This window comes from Semicossyphus pulcher, unplaced genomic scaffold, assembly GCF_022749685.1.
Source record: "Semicossyphus pulcher isolate SPU_LCO1_2020_fin unplaced genomic scaffold, fSemPul1.0.p SCAF_22, whole genome shotgun sequence".
NCBI lineage: Eukaryota > Metazoa > Chordata > Actinopteri > Labriformes > Labridae > Semicossyphus > Semicossyphus pulcher.
The window spans coordinates 11203520-11222199 of NW_027211696.1; the positions used below are offsets into that span (position 1 = coordinate 11203520).

General features: G+C 41.4%; 1 protein-coding gene across 2 annotated transcripts in view; it reads left to right on the forward strand.

Moving 5' to 3' along the window:
• Nucleotides 1-566: 566 nt before the first annotated feature.
• The window catches only part of LOC138601831 (nucleus accumbens-associated protein 2), a 33059-nt gene continuing 14945 nt past the window's right edge, over nt 567-18680 (forward strand). For both annotated transcript variants that reach the window (XM_069673083.1, XM_069673082.1), the window contains exon 1: nt 567-848. The gene's annotated coding sequence lies outside the window, so the exon portion shown is untranslated. The remainder of the gene's footprint in view (nt 849-18680) is intronic.

Consider the following 18680-nt stretch of genomic DNA (forward strand, 5'->3'; position numbering starts at 1 on the left):
ACATGTTGTATTGTCTGTGTATAATGTCCAAATAAAATCCCCCCTCTGTGCGGTACAGTAGCAGTGATTTAGTGAGCCGTGGCACTGTGATGTTGTTCGCCTGCTGCAGTAAAGAAAAGTTGACTTGAGGTCACACCGCCAGCAGTTGGCGCTTATAATTTAGCAGAGCAGCACACATGCGCATCATGTAGCCTGAGCTGTCATCACAGGAGGACACGTGAGGTAACCACACATGTAAATGTGCTTTGAGAGCACAACAGGGCACCCCCGGCTTATTTGTAGCTCCAAACATGGCCCCATGTGTTGTCTTTACCTAGAATTCACACACTGCTGGTAGCAGCAAGCTAACTGTGGTGCGTTTGAGACACCTACAGTAACAGTAGTCTGCACCTTTAAGCCTGCGGAGTGCAGCGGGTTCATGTGTCCGTAAAGGCGCACGATATGACCGAACAGTGCTGCACGCGCAGGCTCCAGCAGGACAGTGTACCTACAGTAACCTGGCGGGTCCTACCAAAAATGTCTGTGTCTTTAAAAAGAACTCTTCACCGAGCGGTGCATGATGTCAGGCTGCTTACAGTCCGTATACTGTTCATGTGAGCGGCGTTCACTTCCTGCACAGGGACAGACAGAAGCGGGCAGAGAGAGAAAGAGAGAGTGGGATAGAGAGATGGGGGACGAAGAAGAGTGATATAGTAGAGAGTGAGCCAGCGGACGAGGAGAAACCGGGGCCTGCTTCTTCTTCTTCTTTTTTTTGTTACACCCCGCAAACTTTGTAGGTTATCCGAAGAGAAAGCCTGCCACATCTGCGCCAGCTGACAGCCGCAGTTTATGGACCAGCGACATATCGGGTAAATATATTAAACCCGTTTTCTCTGTGTGTCTTCTTCGATGTTTACAGTGCATGATTTGTATGACGCATACATTTTACCATGCATTATACCCCTCGCTTCTCCTCCTTTATAGTTAGCACACAATAGGCAGCTGTATTACCCTTGAACGTCTGCTGAAAAACACAGCATGAGAGTTAATGTCCCTTCCAGCTAAACTAAAGTGACACTCTTAAACTTTCATGAAGTATTATCACGACATGAGAAGATCTCATGCGGAGGATGGTTGGTAGGTGATTCCCGCAGAAGTGGAGCACCACGCGCCACGAGAAGAGTTCAATCAGGCTGATGAAATTTGTAGTTTTTCCACCACAAAAATGTGTCTTTTGATAACGTTTGGCAGCACTTTTAAACAGGCACCATCGAGAAATAGTGTTGTCATTTAGTTTTAACTGTGCGAATTGAGAAAGTGGCACGATATTGTAAGTCTTGCGTCACGATGAAGTAAAAAAAATCTCCACCCATAATGCATCTATTGTAGTGGTATATGTTGCAAGGTTGCTGCTATGAATATTTTACACAAATCGATAGGAGTTTATGGTGTTGTTAGGGATTTTATTGCACATAGGTAGTAAAAAAAAAAAAAAAGCTTGCACTTTTAGCTCAAGATATTTGCTTTAAAATTTGTCTTTATAATAATAATAATATTTCCACAGAATAAGATACATAACGTGTATATGCTTTTAAAAGATTGCATGATATAAGCTGTTAAATGTTTGAAATGTGAGGATAATGGATCAAAAAAATTTTTTTTGAATACATTTAGCAAATTTGAGCAATTTAAATGTTGCATTTAAAAGAAAAACAAAGTTTCATTAATATATTTACTGTAACCTGCTGCAGTGTTAGATCTTTAAGTTGTGGCTCAGTTTACCTCACCTGAACCCTGCAGGAGCCATCTGACTCCCCCCCCCCCCACCCCCCTCCACTCCTCTCTCTCTTCTCCTGTGTGTACATGGGTGCAGTGTGTGGCTAGCCGGCATGTAGCTTGTGGCAATTTTCTTCATTTCCTGTCACTTTCCTTCCCTCTCTCACATGCTCTCACTTTTAGTCCACTGTCAAGCAGTATTTTTTTTTCTCCAGATGACTATGACAAAAAAAAATCCCAAACATCTGCAAGTATGTTACAGCCTGCGTTGTGGTAAATGTGTAGCATTTTAGTCCCTGAAAGGTGTTGCACAGGTCGAAGGTTAAATTTACACCCGCAAGCTTGTCTTAAAGGGTCACATGAATCATTTTAGTAGTGTAGTTTAAAGTTCAAAGCCTTCTTTATTATTTTATAGCATTAAATCCCACTTCAGAGGGTTTTACTGCCCATATGTTTCTGCTTCTACTGTAGAAAAATATCACGGGGGATCACAAGATGTACTGCTCTTCCCTTTTGAAGACTTAAATCAGTATCCATAGGTGTACCTGCCAGCCCTTAGGTAACACAAAGACAGCTTTTATCAGGCTGGTTTATGACATTCCCCCCACCCCTAGTACGGGGAAATCAGTTCCGGGTAGTGTGTGTTTGCGCTGCCAAGTTTCTATCTTCAGAGTTTAACACAACATACATGGAAAATGTGGGACTTTTTTTTCTCTTTCTCTCTAAACCTTCCACCACCACTCGTCTTTGACTTGGACGCCTGCCAACGGGTTGTGATGGCTCTCAACAGCTGTATTTGTCTGTGTGTGTGTACGTGTGTCAGTGGAGATGTGTGTGTGTGTGTGTGTGTACTCTCGCTGTGTCCCGGGATGCCCTTCCTCCATAGGCCTCACACACTATACAGCATTCCACAAGGGGGCCCGGGGCAGTGTGCGAGCGGGGAGTGTCAAGGAGAGAGAATGACAACACGGTTTCATATATAACCGAGGCGGAGACTGACACAAGAGGGTAGAAAGGGAGAAAATACAGAGACTGTGAGATTCTGATCTTGTTTAGGGTCTTGCTTTATCTCTTTTAGGACCCATGAATGCAGAAAAGTTAAGGTAGGAAAGAAACACTGTAAAAAAAATCTTCAGATTACAACCAAAAAAAAAATCATCTACAGCGTATAAAAGATACAAGATAGCAGAGTAAACCTGCCCCTTTCTTATATATAAATTCCCCTCTTTTATTAAGACATTTATTGAGCCAAACACCATTCAAAACTTTAAGACCTTTGTCCCTACTCGCTATCTCACTAATGTAACATTTCCCGCATTGAGACATTTATCGACCCAAACAATATTCGCAACGTGCGGACTAAAAATTCCCCTCCTTTATCAAGACGCTTATTGAACCAAGCACCACTGAAAAATTGAAGACTTTTGCCTCAGTTGCTGAATAACTGCACCATACTGATGCAAAAATTCCCTTTCTTTATTAAGACATTAAACTAAACAACATTCAGAACTGAAAGACTTTTGTCCCTGTTTGCTGAATAAACCTGTGCCTTATATAAAAAATCCCCTCCTTTTATCAAGACATTTGTGGAACCAAACTTGAAGACTTTTGCCCCATTGGCTGAATAACCGCACCATACTGGTGTAAAAATCCCCTTCCTTTATTAAGACGTTAATTAAACCAAACCCCATTCAAAATGTGAAGACTTTTGTCCCTATTTGCCTCTTACTGTATATAGACACTCCCTCCTTCATCAAGACATTTATTGAACCAAACTCCAGTCAAAACTTGAAGACTTTTGCCCCATTTGCTGAATACCTGCTTCATACTGATGTAAAATTCCGTTCTTCTATTAAGACATTTATTGAACCAAACACTAAAAACTGAAAGACTTTTGTTCCCATTTGTTAAGTAAAACTGCACCTTGCTGATGTAAAAATTCCCCTCCTTTTTATTAAGACATTTATTGAACCAAACTCCATTCAAAACTCAAAGACTTTTGTCTCTGTTTGCTGAGTAAACCTGCTTCTTACTAATATAAAATTCCCCTTCCTTTATCAAGACATCTCTTGAACCAAACACTCAAAACTTGAAGACTTTTGTCCCTTTTTGCTTTGTAAAACTGCACCTCGCTGATGTAAAAATTCCCTTCCTGTATCAAGACATTTGTTGAACCAAACTCCATTCAAAACTCAAAGACTTTTGTCCCTATTTGCTGAATAACTGCAACGTACTGATGTAAAAATCCCCCTCCTTTATGAAGACATTACTTGAACCAAACTTCATTCAAAACTTGAAGATTTGAGTCCCTACTTGCTGAATAACAGCACCTTACTGATGTTAAAATTCCCCTCTTTTATCAAGACATCTCTTGAACCAAACACTCAAAACTTGAAGACTTTTGTCCCTTTTTGCTTTGTAAAACTGCACCTCGCTGATGTAAAAATTCCCTTCCTGTATCAAGACATTTGTTGAACCAAACTCCATTCAAAACTCAAAGACTTTTGTCCCTATTTGCTGAATAACTGCACTTTACTGATGTAAAAATCCCCCTCCTTTATCAAGATATTTATGGAACCAAACTCCATTCAAAAATTGAAGACTTTTGTCCCCATTTGCTGAATAACTGCACTTTACTGATGTAAAAATCCCCCTCCTTTATGAAGACATTACTTGGACCAAACTTCATTCAAAACTTGAAGATTTGAGTCCCTACTTGCTGAATAACAGCACCTTACTGATGTTAAAATTCCCCTCTTTTATCAAGACATCTCTTGAACCAAACACTCAAAACTTGAAGACTTTTGTCCCTTTTTGCTTTGTAAAACTGCACCTCGCTGATGTAAAAATTCCCTTCCTGTATCAAGACATTTGTTGAACCAAACTCCATTCAAAAATTGAAGACTTTTGTCCCCATTTGCTGAATAACTGCACTTTACTGATGTAAAAATCCCCCTCCTTTATCAAGATATTTACGGAACCAAACTCCATTCAAAACTCGAATACTTTTGTCCCTGTTTGCCCTGTGTTGTGCCCTCTGTTTGGTGCACTGTATATGCGTGTAAACTCATGCGCGGAATGTGTTTACGTGTATATGATTTTCCTCTCCTGAGACAGTAATGACTCACTGCTGATGGCATGCGATGCAGGGCACCAGTCATATAGTCTCATACATTAGTCTTGTGTTCGTGCACAGGGCAGAGCCTGTTCTAGTTAAACCCTGATGGATTAGAAAGAAAAAAACGTGCTGCTGCTGTGTTCAGGCTTGTTGGTCCGCTGTTAATAGAACTGAGGTTCAAACGAAGACGAAATGTCTTTCTGCTGAATTTCAAGCCGGAGACATCCAGTCCAGACTTCCATCACGAAATCACACGATTCGACAGCTGTTAGAAAATGTAAATCATATATTTCTTTGACGCTTATTCTTATTCTATCTACATTTTCTGGATAAATCAGTCAGTCTGCACTCCAGCACAGAGCAGTTCCTAATTGAGTGTGTAGGTGTCGAGGTGATTTTTTTTCCCTTCAGGTGGCAACAATTAAAATCTGCTTGCAAATTAACTTGAACTCTTTCCAGGTCTGCATTGAATTTCTTCTCTTTTGCCAATATGCAAATATCTTGTCATGTAGATGTTCTTGTTGTATTCTTCGCAGAACATTTCAAATGCCCACCGTGCCAAAGAGACTGAGAGGAAAGTGGCCGGTTCTCTTCTTAGTGTGCTGATACGTCCGAGTAATTTGTGTGTAAATCTGAGATGCATTTGATGTTCATATCCAGAGTACATTCTCAACTCTTGACACGCAGGTGAATAGTTGGAGGCCCGGCTGACCCCGTCTTGTCCACATTCCCATCAAAGCCAAAATTAAGTTGCATCAAATCAGATTGACTGCTGAATGGGAGATTTGGCAGCACTGCTGAAAGATAAATTTACTTCGATAAACTAAATTAGGGGCAAATGTTTGACTGGTCTGCCTTTGCAGTCATACGCAGTAACTACTGGGTACAGAAGGCAACACTTCCCACCTGTTTGGTGTGGAAAAACGACGAGCTATTGAGTCGTTAAGTTGTCTTTTAATGACCTGTAAGACGTCACCGCCAAAATCAGCACCAGAGGATTTGCATTTTCTTTCAGGCATGACACTATTAGTTTGCAACCAGGCTATTTTGCATGCCGCTTGTTTATGGTGTAAAAGGTGATTGCCAAAGCTGCGAAAGAGGATTTGGTAGTTTCCTCAAATTCACTGCTTAGTTCATTGGCAGTGGGGTTGTGATTTTTTCCTGTGAATTCGCTACTAGTTTTGTCTTACTCGAGGAGAAACACAGATAAGAAGAAAAGATAGAAATATGTGTGGTTAAAATTAAGGTATTGTTCCCCAATTGTAATGTGTCGCCCAGACAGAGATAATTATGTAGCTATGGATCAAGTTGTGTATAGGAGTAATTATCTAGCATTTTAGTCTGCACAAAAAGTCACAGATTAAGTAGATTTATCTTCATCCTGAAAAAGAGAAACTTGGAAAAATGATTAGGGAGAAAGGCAGAAGGAGTGAAAGCCATTAGGAACCTTGAAATGTAACTGATTTGTGCTGCTTTGGCTCCCTACGTGCTTTTCAGGAAGTCTTCCAAGAATTTAGACAATGAACAGTAAACATGGCATGTTCCTCAGAACAATTCCACATTAGATCTCAAAGATCACGTGTCTCTCTCTCTTCTTTTTTTTTCTTCTCTTCCTCCGAATCGACAGCCCCCACACCACAGTGTGTTGCAGATAACTGTAGCAGCTACATTTCACTTTCCCTGCGTATGTACTGTACTTACACTTGACAAGGAGCTCTCACAAACTGGCAAATGTGCAGAATCTCTCTCTCTCTGTCTCTCTTTCTCTCTCACTCTGACTCTCTCCCTCTCTCTCTCTCGCTCTGTCTCAGAGATTTCTGGTAAGTGACATGTTTGGCCGTTGGCATAATGCCTAGCGAGATCACATGGCATGAATGTCGTGCCTGTGTGTGTGTGTGTGTGTGTGTGAGAGAGAGATTGTGTATGTCTGTGCATTTGTGCTGGAGTAGAAAAAAAGAAAAGAAAGGGAGCCTGTGCACATTTGATTGTTCCAAGTATTTTCAGCATGAAAAGGAGCACGTAGCCGTAGCAGAGAATTAAACAGTGCTGAGAAGTATGACGGCGATGTGTTTCTGATATAGTCATAAGATCGCGTTTTTCTGAAGGGGATGGAGAATTAGATTTTGCACAATAATCCTTCATAGTGGAAGCGATTTTTGATGGTATTTATTGCATCGGCACATTAAACATTCATGAAGGTTATGTAGGCTTAGCGAGCTTATTTCGCACGGAGAAATCCAGTTCATACTTTGTCTTTCTTAGTAATACCTGGTGCGCTATTTCTACTTCTGAGAACCTCTCTTTAACTCCTTTTGTGTATTTAATTTACAGTACGTCAGGGCCCACAACCACAAGGTCACTGCCATTAGCTTAAATATCTCCAGAGAAAAACATGTAGGCTGAATTCAACTCTTTAACTCCCCCTATTCTTCGCAGAAGCTTCATTGTAACTGAAGACAGTAGCCTGAAAAGACTTTATAACAATTTACTCACATCCTTAGGAGTTTCAGTGAGGGGACATTAGATTTACTGTGAAAGTCAAACCTATAATTCGGGGGATGACGCACGCAGACATGCACAAACACACACACACACACACACGTTCACAAACACATAAATAAACCCCACAGAATCATGCACACACACACACACGCTCAGAAGTAGACAGAGAGAGAGAGAGCGAGCACTGTGGATGGCATTTATCCTCGCAGCCCACCTCAATTTTCCATGCTCTTTTGCTGTGTGCTGTACATAATTAAATTGCTGCAAACTTGAAGCCTCTCTCAAGACTCCTGCCAGTAAACAAAAATTGCTAATTAGTGCATAAGATAATAAGTGAGAAAGCAAATGGGTTGACCCCCTCCTCTGTGGCGATGGCCCGTCCTGTATGTGCTCTTCATGTCCTAACAGCCTGGCAGAATGCTGGTAGGGGCCAGTGGAAAAAGACAGGAATCTGAGGCGGGTAGTATTCAGTACCCTGCCCCCCCCAACCCTTTCCACAGCTAACATACGTTAGCAATTATAGCTAAATCACAGCGTTGCCTACCTGACGATTTCATTTCAACTGTGTGCAGAAGGTGAAAACCGACCTTAGACTTCTTCTGACATTTTTACTTATCAAATGCAAGAAATTTAATTTGGTTCGATTTCTTTTCTGATGCCAGCGATTAACTTAATAGTCCCAATAATGTTCTTTTTGTACTTATTTGTTATTATTAAGTTAATAAGTATAATGATTTACTACTAATACGCCTATTTGTGTTTTTTTTCCCCCAACAATTTAAGTTGAGATGGTACTACTCTCATATCTGTTCAGCAAGCAGCTGTTTCCAGGGCTGAAAGTTGAAGTGGAAGTTGCATGCAGTTCCTCGATTGGCCACTTGAGGCTGGCTCCGAAAGCGAGTCAATGCCCATAGAAGCCCATGTTAAATTGTTACCTTTACAGCTGAATTAAAGGTGGCAGGTTTTTTTATCTTCTCTTATAGAGAGAGCAAGACTAGCTATTTCCAGTCTTAATGCTAAGCTAACTGACTCATGGTGCTAGCTTTGTATACGCAGTACAAATATGTGAGCGGTATCGAGATAATTTGTCATAAATATTGCGCCTGAAGATTGGCTGATTTTTTGCTTCTTTTGGGGATAGCCAGGGTAGCTTTTTCTAATCTTTATGCTAAGCTTAGCTAACTGGCTTATGGCACTAGCTTTGTATACACAGTACAAATATGTGAGTGGTATTGAGATATTTTGTCGTAAATATGTTTCCCGTCTTAATGCTAAGCTAAGCCAATAGGCTCATGGCTTTGTATATTCTGTACAAATGTTGGAGAGGTATTGAGATACTTTGTCTTAGACATTGAGCTTAAAGGCTCTGGGCGGCTTTTGGAGCAAGCCAGGCTAGCAGTCTCTATGCTAAGCTAACTGGCCCATGGTGGTAGCTTTGTAAATACTGTACAAATATGGGAGTTGTATTGAAATGTTTTGTCTTAATTATTTAATGATTTTCCCCCTCTTGGCGAGAGCTGCTAAGCTAAGCTAACTGGTTTATGGTGGTATCTACCTTACAAATATGGTAGTTTTATCGATTAATCTTACAAAAATAATTTGGGTATTTCCCAAAATGTAGAACTACTGCTTTAGCATTAAAAAATAACATTCCTATCGTAACCCCCCTGCCTTTAGCTACAGGCGAGAAAAGCACGGGCTTATTTGCTCCATTTTGCCAATTGATCAGCAATATTACTACATACAACTCTGCTATAGAGTAAAAAAAATACACTTAAAAGTAACAAAAAAGATCCTGATCCTCATGTGCTTTTTTCCTTAATGTTATCTCCTAATGGAAAACTTTTATAACAATGATACCTTTATACATGATGATGTTACTGCCAGCACTTCAAGTCAAATGAGGATGAGTTCCTAGAAACAGTATAGAAATCTCAGCCTAAAGCACTCTTGCCTTACGCTTGCCAATTGACTCCTGCTCAACCGGTGTAGCCACATCTGTAAATGAAGCATATAGAACGTGGAAAAAAATGCATGGGATGTTTCTGCTTAGGGAGGGTGCGGCCTATTTCCGCGTTGTTTACTTAATTATGACTTGAGACGGAAGATAAACAAGCTCTGTTAGCATAGGTCAGCTGGGGTCCTCGGTGCTTTACCAGTGTAATGGGGTTAACCAAGGTGACATGTCATTTGAGCACACGTATGCTAGCTTAGTCTGGTGCTGACTGGAAGATTCTTAGGTCACGGTAAAGTGCATGTGGGTGCGAGCCAGTTAGAAGGGGGGGTGTTTGCACTCAAAATAAATGTGTATGTATAACCGAGCTCTTGAACACACCCGCTTTCATGACACATTTTAACACAAGACTACATTATGATCGTAATCATGGGAAACCTTTGCTGCATGTCATGAGACGTTCTTTTGATTCACCTACCCTGATCGTGATATCAAACAGCATTTTGTTCCCCCACTGTGTGCTCTTTACCATGCATGAGAATGGATTAAAGCGTTCTGTCTGCTCTAATTGAAAAAATGTACATGGGGCACTCTCTCTCTCTCTCTCTCTCTCTCTCTCTCTCTCTCTCTCTCTCTCTCTCTCTCTCTCTCTCTGTATGTCTTTGTGTGGGTGTGTGTTTGTGCATGCCTGTCTGTAGACAGTGGGGCAGTGATGCTGAAAGATGTGTCCTCATTTTTGCATTGCACAGGGCTCCTCTGGCGGTCGTGTTGAGCTGCTCTCGCTCTGATGTCACGCATGTGTCACTGCGGAGCATTCAGCTCAGAAACGACGGCGCGCGGCGATCAAAATGGCATGTGTATTCTCTCCGTATCTCCACCCTCTTGTCTTCTTCTGTGTCACCCTCTTCCTGTCACTCACTGTCAGCGATATATGCACTGGAAACTTAAACATACAATCTGTCATTCAAGACATCCCCCACAGGTATAATCCAAATTAGTTTCCTCACAAGGGGGGGAAAAAAGCTGCAGTTTTGCTTGGGAGGAATTAAACACCACCTTAACACTTAGAGGTGTCACAATCCTGTCAGAGCACAACCTCATTTACACGTTTTTTTTAAATTCCTCTTACCTTGCATGACCCTATTTGATTGACACGGTTGCTTCAGCTGTCATCCCATTAATTGTTCTTGGATGAATAGCTGCTCACATTCTTCAGACACGTGGATGCCTATAGAGCTTTTCATTGAAATTGTGTTGCAACATGTCAGTGGAAAATCTATAGACCTTGTTCTGGTTATATAACACTGTGAATTGAAATAAAGTTTGACCCATTCAGACACATATTATACATGAATTCCGTAAGTAGGAGGTGAATAAGAGCCTTGACGGAAAGTAATGAAATTGTGTGTAAAGTCTAGTCGGCTCTGTTTTTTTTTTCTCAGCATAAATCTGAAAAGGCAAGGACTTGTAGAGTTCTTAAGTGTCTTGTATGGAGCTGTGCCTCGACTACAAGGACTGGAATTTGGTGCCAATCTTTGCAAACCATGTAAACACCCCCCAAAATCTCCACTTTACAGCACAGTGTTTGCTCGGTGGTTTACATTTTTGGCGTTAAAACCATTTGGATAGGCGAAGCTGATAGCAAAGGCAAGACTTGTGATTAAAAAAAAATGTAGTTCCTGTCAATAGCTTGAAACTCCCCTGAATCAGTTTGAGGTTTAAAAAAACCTGGGAACTCCCCACCAGTCAGTAAAAACCAATGCTCCTTGGATGAGTCTAAAATGCCAATCCGGTTGGCTTTGACATCTAGGTAGTGTGTGACCTGGATGACTAAGAATATTCATAGACAAAGATCACAACACTGATATTAACATACCCAGCAACCACATGTGGAAACAGCAACACTTAAATTGAGGTTAATGGAAGAAGAATGTTTCTCACTTCGCCCACAAAGGTAGGCTAGAGATTTTGTGAACATGAGTAGCAATATTGAGGAATGTTTTAAGATTAGGTCCCCAGTGCCTTTGTATTATGCACCCTCGTGAGTACCTGACAATGAAATCCACACTACTTACGCTCTTATGCACAAAGAAACAGCAGTGTGCCAATCAAGACAAGCTAGCAAACACAGATGTAAGCAATTACAGATTTAAAATACAAAGATTGTATTAAGTAAACACACCCAACAGGTTTGTGAGGCCTCAAGCATACACGTGTGTTTTGGCCATAGGCTGGATTAAAGAGGTGAGCAAACCCTCTTGGTTTCAAAAGAGAAGAGAATTTGCTTTAAACCTGCTTTCTTTCCTAATGGCCAGCAGGGGGCGACTGCACTAGTTGCAACCAGTCCAACTGAATAGAACCAAATGAAAAAAGGCTTGACTTACTCAATTGGTAGTTTCAAGTCATCTTCAATACAGCAACTGACAATAAAGCAGGGTATACTTAAGGGCATGGCAACCTGTGATTTACGAGTCGCTACCTCTGCAACCTGTCAAACATGAAAGAGACGCGACATTAAGTATCCACCCTGTCATAGAGGTATATAAAACATCTTTCGTTAGACTTGCAGATCATATTGTTCGTTTGTTTTGTTCTTTTTGGCTAAACCTCCAGACTCCCTTAGTTTTGGTAATTATCACAGCATTGTTTCTTCGTAAATAAAAACTCCTTATCTTTTTGAAACTTGTACTTGGTTATGGTGTCCTTCTTCGTGTGTTACTGGCCACATGGTGAGCCAAACATTTCCTTTGTTGTGGCCGTAACAAACCCCGACCACCAAATTAGCATCAAATTAGCAAAATCGGCTTTCTTCAAAATTGGACAGGTTCCAATCAGAAGGCACCACATCATCATTATTTTTCTAATGAGTGATCTCCAGGTTATGGTAAGTCCTGCCTCCAAACTATCCAATGACAGCCAGGAGTGACAAAGTCGGCAATCAGCTATTTGGCGATTTCTTTGACGGCCATTGTTGCTGTTGTGGTAAAACTTCTCACAGAGACTCTTAAGGATTCAGATTGTGTGAATTTCCCTCCCCCTTCCACTCATTGGTTTTTCAGTGTATTTATATCTCAGGTTATTGGTTTACAAATTCCTTCCCATCCAAATATGACACTGCACACACTCATTGGATATGACAGAGGCAGGACTTGGGTTAACTGGAACTCACTCAATCGAAGAAAATGGAAGGATTTACAACTACTATCATCTACTACATTTTATGTATAGAATATGCATCACCACTGGTTTTACGTCATACTGATTCATCCCATTTCCTCCATGATACACTGTCTCGAGCACCATGAAAACAAGTCGTGCTTGGAACAAATGCAAAGGGAGTGTCGCTCCCCACTGATAAACATGCGCTCGTAAACATACAGACGTCCTGTGAAATCTAACCCAATTGCAGTCCCTGTGTGACAGTCAGTGACACATAGCAGGCCATTTCCATGGTTCCTATTGTCCCCAGATGAAAGCCAAGTTAGGGAGGATATCAACGAAGTTGTATGGCCCTGTGCTTTTGAAACAAAGTGCAGGCAACTGCAAAAATTCAATGTGTTTTAGCACTCTGGAGTATCAAATGTCTTGTGGCCAGGAGCACCAGCACTGCATTGACACACCTGCTTCGTAATTGTACTTGCAAGAATAAATTATCAAGCTGCTCCGAAAGGAAGCATCAACTACACTTATCTCCTTCTCATACCAGCACACTCCTTACAATGACGCAAACACAGTGTAGAAGTGAGGGAGCGCATTCGAGATGAAAGAATATCTTTTCTCAAGTTTAAACTGATGTCTTTTTCAAAGCATAATCACAGGGTGGGGGAACAACGCCTCTACCAATGGCATGTTATGTTTATTTTAAGTAGAGTTCACTTTTCTGGAGATGAAAAGTCATCTGTTTAGATACACCTCACTTGAGTTGTTACGATACTAATACCAGTATCAGTATCAGACTCCAACACTGCTTAAACTTTGGAGCGGCTGTGGCTCAGTGGTCGAGTCAACCCAACTGTCAATCAGATATCACATTCATACCCGTTGGCTATGCCACCGGGAGCAATTTGGGGTTCAGTGTCTTTGGGTTCAGTGTCTTGCCCAAGGACACTTCGACATGTAGCCTGGGGGAGCTGGGGATCGAACCGCCGGCCTTCCGATTGAAAGACGACCAACTCTAACACTGAGCCACAGCCGTCGGAGTCAGTCGTCCTTCAATTGGAAGGTTGGTGGTTCGATCCCCAGCTCCCTCAGTCTGCATGTCTACAAGCATCTTTGGACAAGACTCCAAAATTGCTCCTGGTGGCAGAGCCAACGGTGTGTGAATGTGATGACCGATTGACAGTTGGGCACTTTACGTAGCCACTCAAAAGCAGCTTTGAGTGGTCGCCAAACTAGAAAAGCGCTACATAAGTACAGTCCATTATTTAACAGTTCCCGTTTACCTGAAATGTGGTATCGGGTATTGGCGAATATGACAACGCACCAATCTGATACCAACCAAATAACCAGATTCGCCCCCAAAAACCAACTGGTTTGAGGCGTGAGAACGATGAACAACAACAGTCCGTTGCTATTAGGGAAAGTTATATTAGCCAAAGCTAGCAAAATGTTGCCTAAGTGCACAAATATTATGTGTATTTCTTTATCACACAAGCATCAGAGGGGTACTCGGTATTGGCTAATACTTGCTTCTTTGTACTGGGAATGGTTTTGACAAGGAAAATATGGTACCGGAACATCTCTACACCTAATTTTGTACCATGAAAAAGTTGTAGAATTTTCCTTGCTGGGCCACCTGGTTACAACTTGCTTCAAAACCAGCCTTGCAAAAATCCTACCATAAAGCTAATGTAACAAAAACCTACCTAACTAACCTTCTTTTTTTCCCTGTAAAATAATCTCCTTTTAGTTCCTTACAGTGCGATTAAACCAAACTTAAGACGCCATGCATACGGAAATTGACACCAATATCCGTTCTGAATTGACCATGTCTCTTCACCAATCAGACACTGGTGGGAAAAATCTACCACGAGCCCATCACAACTGATCACAGAAGATCAGCGTGCGCCGGCATGAAATTAAGGCCCTCAGGCTCATGGAAAATATACAGCTCTGTGTTATATTTTGGACACCCACCAGTCACATGGCAGCTGCGAGTGGATGCCAATGTAGAGGATTTATTTGTAAGAAACTCTATTGAAAAAAAAAAAAGAGCATATCACATGGCAGTCATGGTGCAATATACTGTATTATGTACACACACACGAATGCTGCTGCTTGACATATATTCTTTTAGAACATCTCTCGTGTCATTGGACTCTCTCTTCCCTCCTTTTTCTTCCTGTTCTGCTTACGTAGCTTCCTTTTAGGTTGGAAGACGGGGGAATTTTCAGTCTTGTGTCAGTGTTTGTTCAAAATATCTCAGTCTTGCGTGAGTCCCGGTCCTGAGTTTCCTTGCCGCTCTCACGTCACATTTATGTGTTGCCATAAACTGGAACGACCTGCAGGCCTCTTTTGGTTCTGCAATACGAGTCTCAAATTACCAGAAATTCCAACCTAAACACTTTCTCGTGTTTACTGCAGTCCTTTCCATTCTTTCTGTTAGATATCAGGATTTTATTCCCTAGAAAATGGCACTTTGGGAAGCCTCTTTGGTGCTGCTGACATTTTGGAGTCAGCAATGTGGAGGTGGAATCTCTTCTGATTAGAACAAAGTGTCAGATTGTTGATATCACTTGGCTTCGTCTGCTGCCTCGCTCTGAAAAAGCAAACACCAAATGCAACAACATAACAGAATATAGAAAGCTCATTCTGATCAAGTTTTGAATGTGATTGAAACAGCCAATCAGGTCAATTTAACCTTTAAATATCTTGATTTTCCAACATTTTCTTTTAGGCCTTTGTAGGTAAAAACTTTTCTGAGCTTTACCTTTCTCTATCACTGTGCCTAATTTTCCTATTCTTGAGCTCTTCTCCACATGACTGCGCTTTGTCAACTTCTCTCTTGTTCTTTTCTATTTGCATCTTTCACACACACTCCCTCTTTCTGTCCTCTCTCCTTTTGTTCGTCTATCTCCTCTGTTCCCCTCCTCCTTTTTCGCCTCTCACAATTTAATCTCCCCTCGTGTGCCTTTCAATTTGTCGCCCTGCTTTATCTCTTTAACTCTCGACTGTTTGCCCAAAAGTCATCATTTATGCTCGAGGGTACGTGGGATGATATGTTTGCGTGTTTGCAGCCATCCCGATGTCCTAGTCACCGCATATTGGTGTGATGTAGTAGCCGCTTGCTACTGTTTGTTTGTTTACCTCCCACAGCCACTTGGAGATCATTAGCGATGCCTTTGCCTGAGGAGGATCACTCACACACATAAATATTCACAAATGCACACACACACATACATGCTCTTCCTGTTTACTGTCTGCCTATCTCTCACGCACATCAACACAACAACACGTTAAAGTGACTGGTAACCCACTCATACAGAGGTTTCTGTCCCCAGATTGTGTTCAGTAAAGTCCCCAACCACTGTGAAACGACACGCGAGTTTGATGCCCAGTAAGAGGTGCACAAATGACAATTGAGCCTTTGGCTGTTTAATTTTGATTTTATTTATCAAATTACCAATTACTAAACTTTTACCAATCGAATTCTGAAATTTTAACTGTTACTGAACTGAATAAAAGCTACAAAAACAAGTTTGAACAATTGAGAAATATCAAATGTCAAAAAATGTCTTAGAATAAACTTGAACACAACGAAAACGCCCTTCTCTAAGCCGTCGCAACTCTTAAGTTAACTTGTTAGCAAGCCTTTTACACAACCACCAGATTCAAGGTAACATAAAATTTTTGTGGGCTAACCTGGAAGTTAGCATAACATTGGTTCCTTCACCAAAAATGGTCGCATGACTCCAACGCCACCTCCACTTAGCTTCCAACATGTAGGTGTTGAGCGTGATTACATTTTACAAAGCGTCTGTATTCTCGGTTAGCCACTTGTTAGCGACACCTTTGTTAGCAAGACACCAAAAGGAGTGGGTTAATAGGTGGTCAATTTAATGTCATAGAATGTCAACATCTCAAGGTTATGTTAACCACAGACCTTATTTCAAGTAACTAACCAAGAACCTGTTAAAAAACCTTGACTTTAAGCGAAGGGAACAGGAAGTGCAAAAATGCTGACTCATTCCTGCAGCGTTCCGTTAGCATTCAGTCTTGTTTCTTGTTTCTTGCCACCTGGCAAGTCCTGTATTCACTCTCCCTTTATCTCTGTTTTTGGTCTCCACCAACGGCCAAAACAATCAAGGTTTCTTGATAAGAATAAACAAAACAAGATGCTAAAAGGCGCTACAAAGCTCCGGAGCGCTGAGGGGAAGTTTTGTGACAAATTAAAAGGCAACGTCATATTTATGGAGAACAAGAAGTACAAGGAATCAATCAGCTTTGTCACTGAAAAAATGCTGCTGTCTAATGGTGGTTAGGCCCAACCTTAATCCACCAAACAGCAAAGACTGTTCCAACAAAAACTTCCTTTTAACAGGCGGAAACCCTCGAGCACAACCAGACTCATTGGTAGACAACCAATCTGCCGTGACTGCGGGGATCGAGATAATGGCATTAGAATATAAAGTCTTAATCTACTTCCTCAGACTTCCCATACGTCTGTGGGAGAGACAGCCTGAAGAACCGTCTCGCATACGTATTTGGGTCATGAACGAATCACAGACTAGTCACAAGATTCACCACCTCCTGCCTTTGCCCCCGCTATTTATTCTATCTTAACGCAGGAACGGGTTCTGCCTCGCATGTTCTTTGATACATGAAACATAATACTTGTCTTTGTGTAGCACGCGTCCATGTGAATGCCCTTCTACCCAAGCAAGCCTTTACATCCTGTCATGAGGTTGCCATGCTACAAACACACACACAGGCAGGGAAAGTTTAGCACTGTGTCACAACAGAGTCCAATTACGATTTGTATGAACATTTAGAAAGATTGAATCCCCTAGGAGCTTAAAGTCCAGAAAGTTTAACACTGTGAGGAACTAATGAAAAGAGAGCCAGCATGTGTTGTAGAAATATCCGATTATGTTACATCTAATGTTGATTAAATCATCCCGACAAGTCCCCTACATCACTTTATATTCACACTGTCTCTTTTGCCTTGCCGCAGACAGCGCCATGCCCCCGAGTTTACCCTGAAATTCAACCTTTCCCCCCCCCCCCTCCTCGTCAGACTAAGAGTTACATTATCGGTGCATATTGAGTGAATACAAGTGGAAAGATACCAGACAATATTCAGCCCACAACAAATCATTTCATAGTTGTCTGTTTGTTACATAACTGTGTGAATCATAGGAAGATTTAAAAAAAAAAAAAAAAAGAAAAGAAAAGAAAAGATGATTTTGATCCAGACAACTTCACCCGGCGGGGTCCATACACAGAGAATGATGTTGCATTATAAGCAATGATAAGCAGCCTCTCTCTGCCGCTCTCTCTCTCTCTCCCTCTCTCTCTCGACATCCCATAATGATACTCAGACAGACTCAGGCAGACACCCGCTCCGCTCGGTCCCGATTGGTAGAACTGTTGCCAGGGAGCGTTGCTGTCTCAACGTGGATAGAATCTGTTGTCTGGTACACTTTAGACATGAGAACAACTGCAGGATCTGAATATTTATAACGAGGCGACGCTTCATATTGAGATGGTATAGAGGGGAACGTAAGCAGGAGGGGAAGGAGCTGCTTTGTTAAAAATGTTCTGTCTTTTTTTTTGCCGATTGCTGCACTCTTATTAAAACACAAACTAATTCAACCTTAATTTATCTTTTAAAAATATGTTAATCTAAGTGTGTTTTTTTGCTTTCTCGCCTGAGTAAAAAGTTTGCGCAACTCCTTCTTAACTTCAACTTAGACGAACTGTTTCATAAACTACTAAAAGGCAAACACATGAATCATAACCGTGTGTGACTTGTGCGGTTTTATGTTTGAATGTTACCCTATTGTCATCGGCTAGGTAGCTACAGTGTAACCAGTCATTAAATCTGTGTGCGTGTGCGTGTGTGTGTGTGTGCCATCTGGCACATCGTCTCATTTCTTCATATTATTCAAATATGCCTGGACCTGCTGCTACAGTTAATAACACTGTGCGTAGGTATGAGTCCTTGATTAAAATGGATGTAACACACTCCCAACAAAGCAGACAACAGCAATCAGAACCGCATTCAAATCTCTAATCTTAACACACACACAAAAACGCACACGCTCGCATAGCTGACATAGAGTGCCAAAAGTAACAGTTGGGTATATAAAGATGATTATAAAAACACACGCCTTGGTATGCGGGAAACTT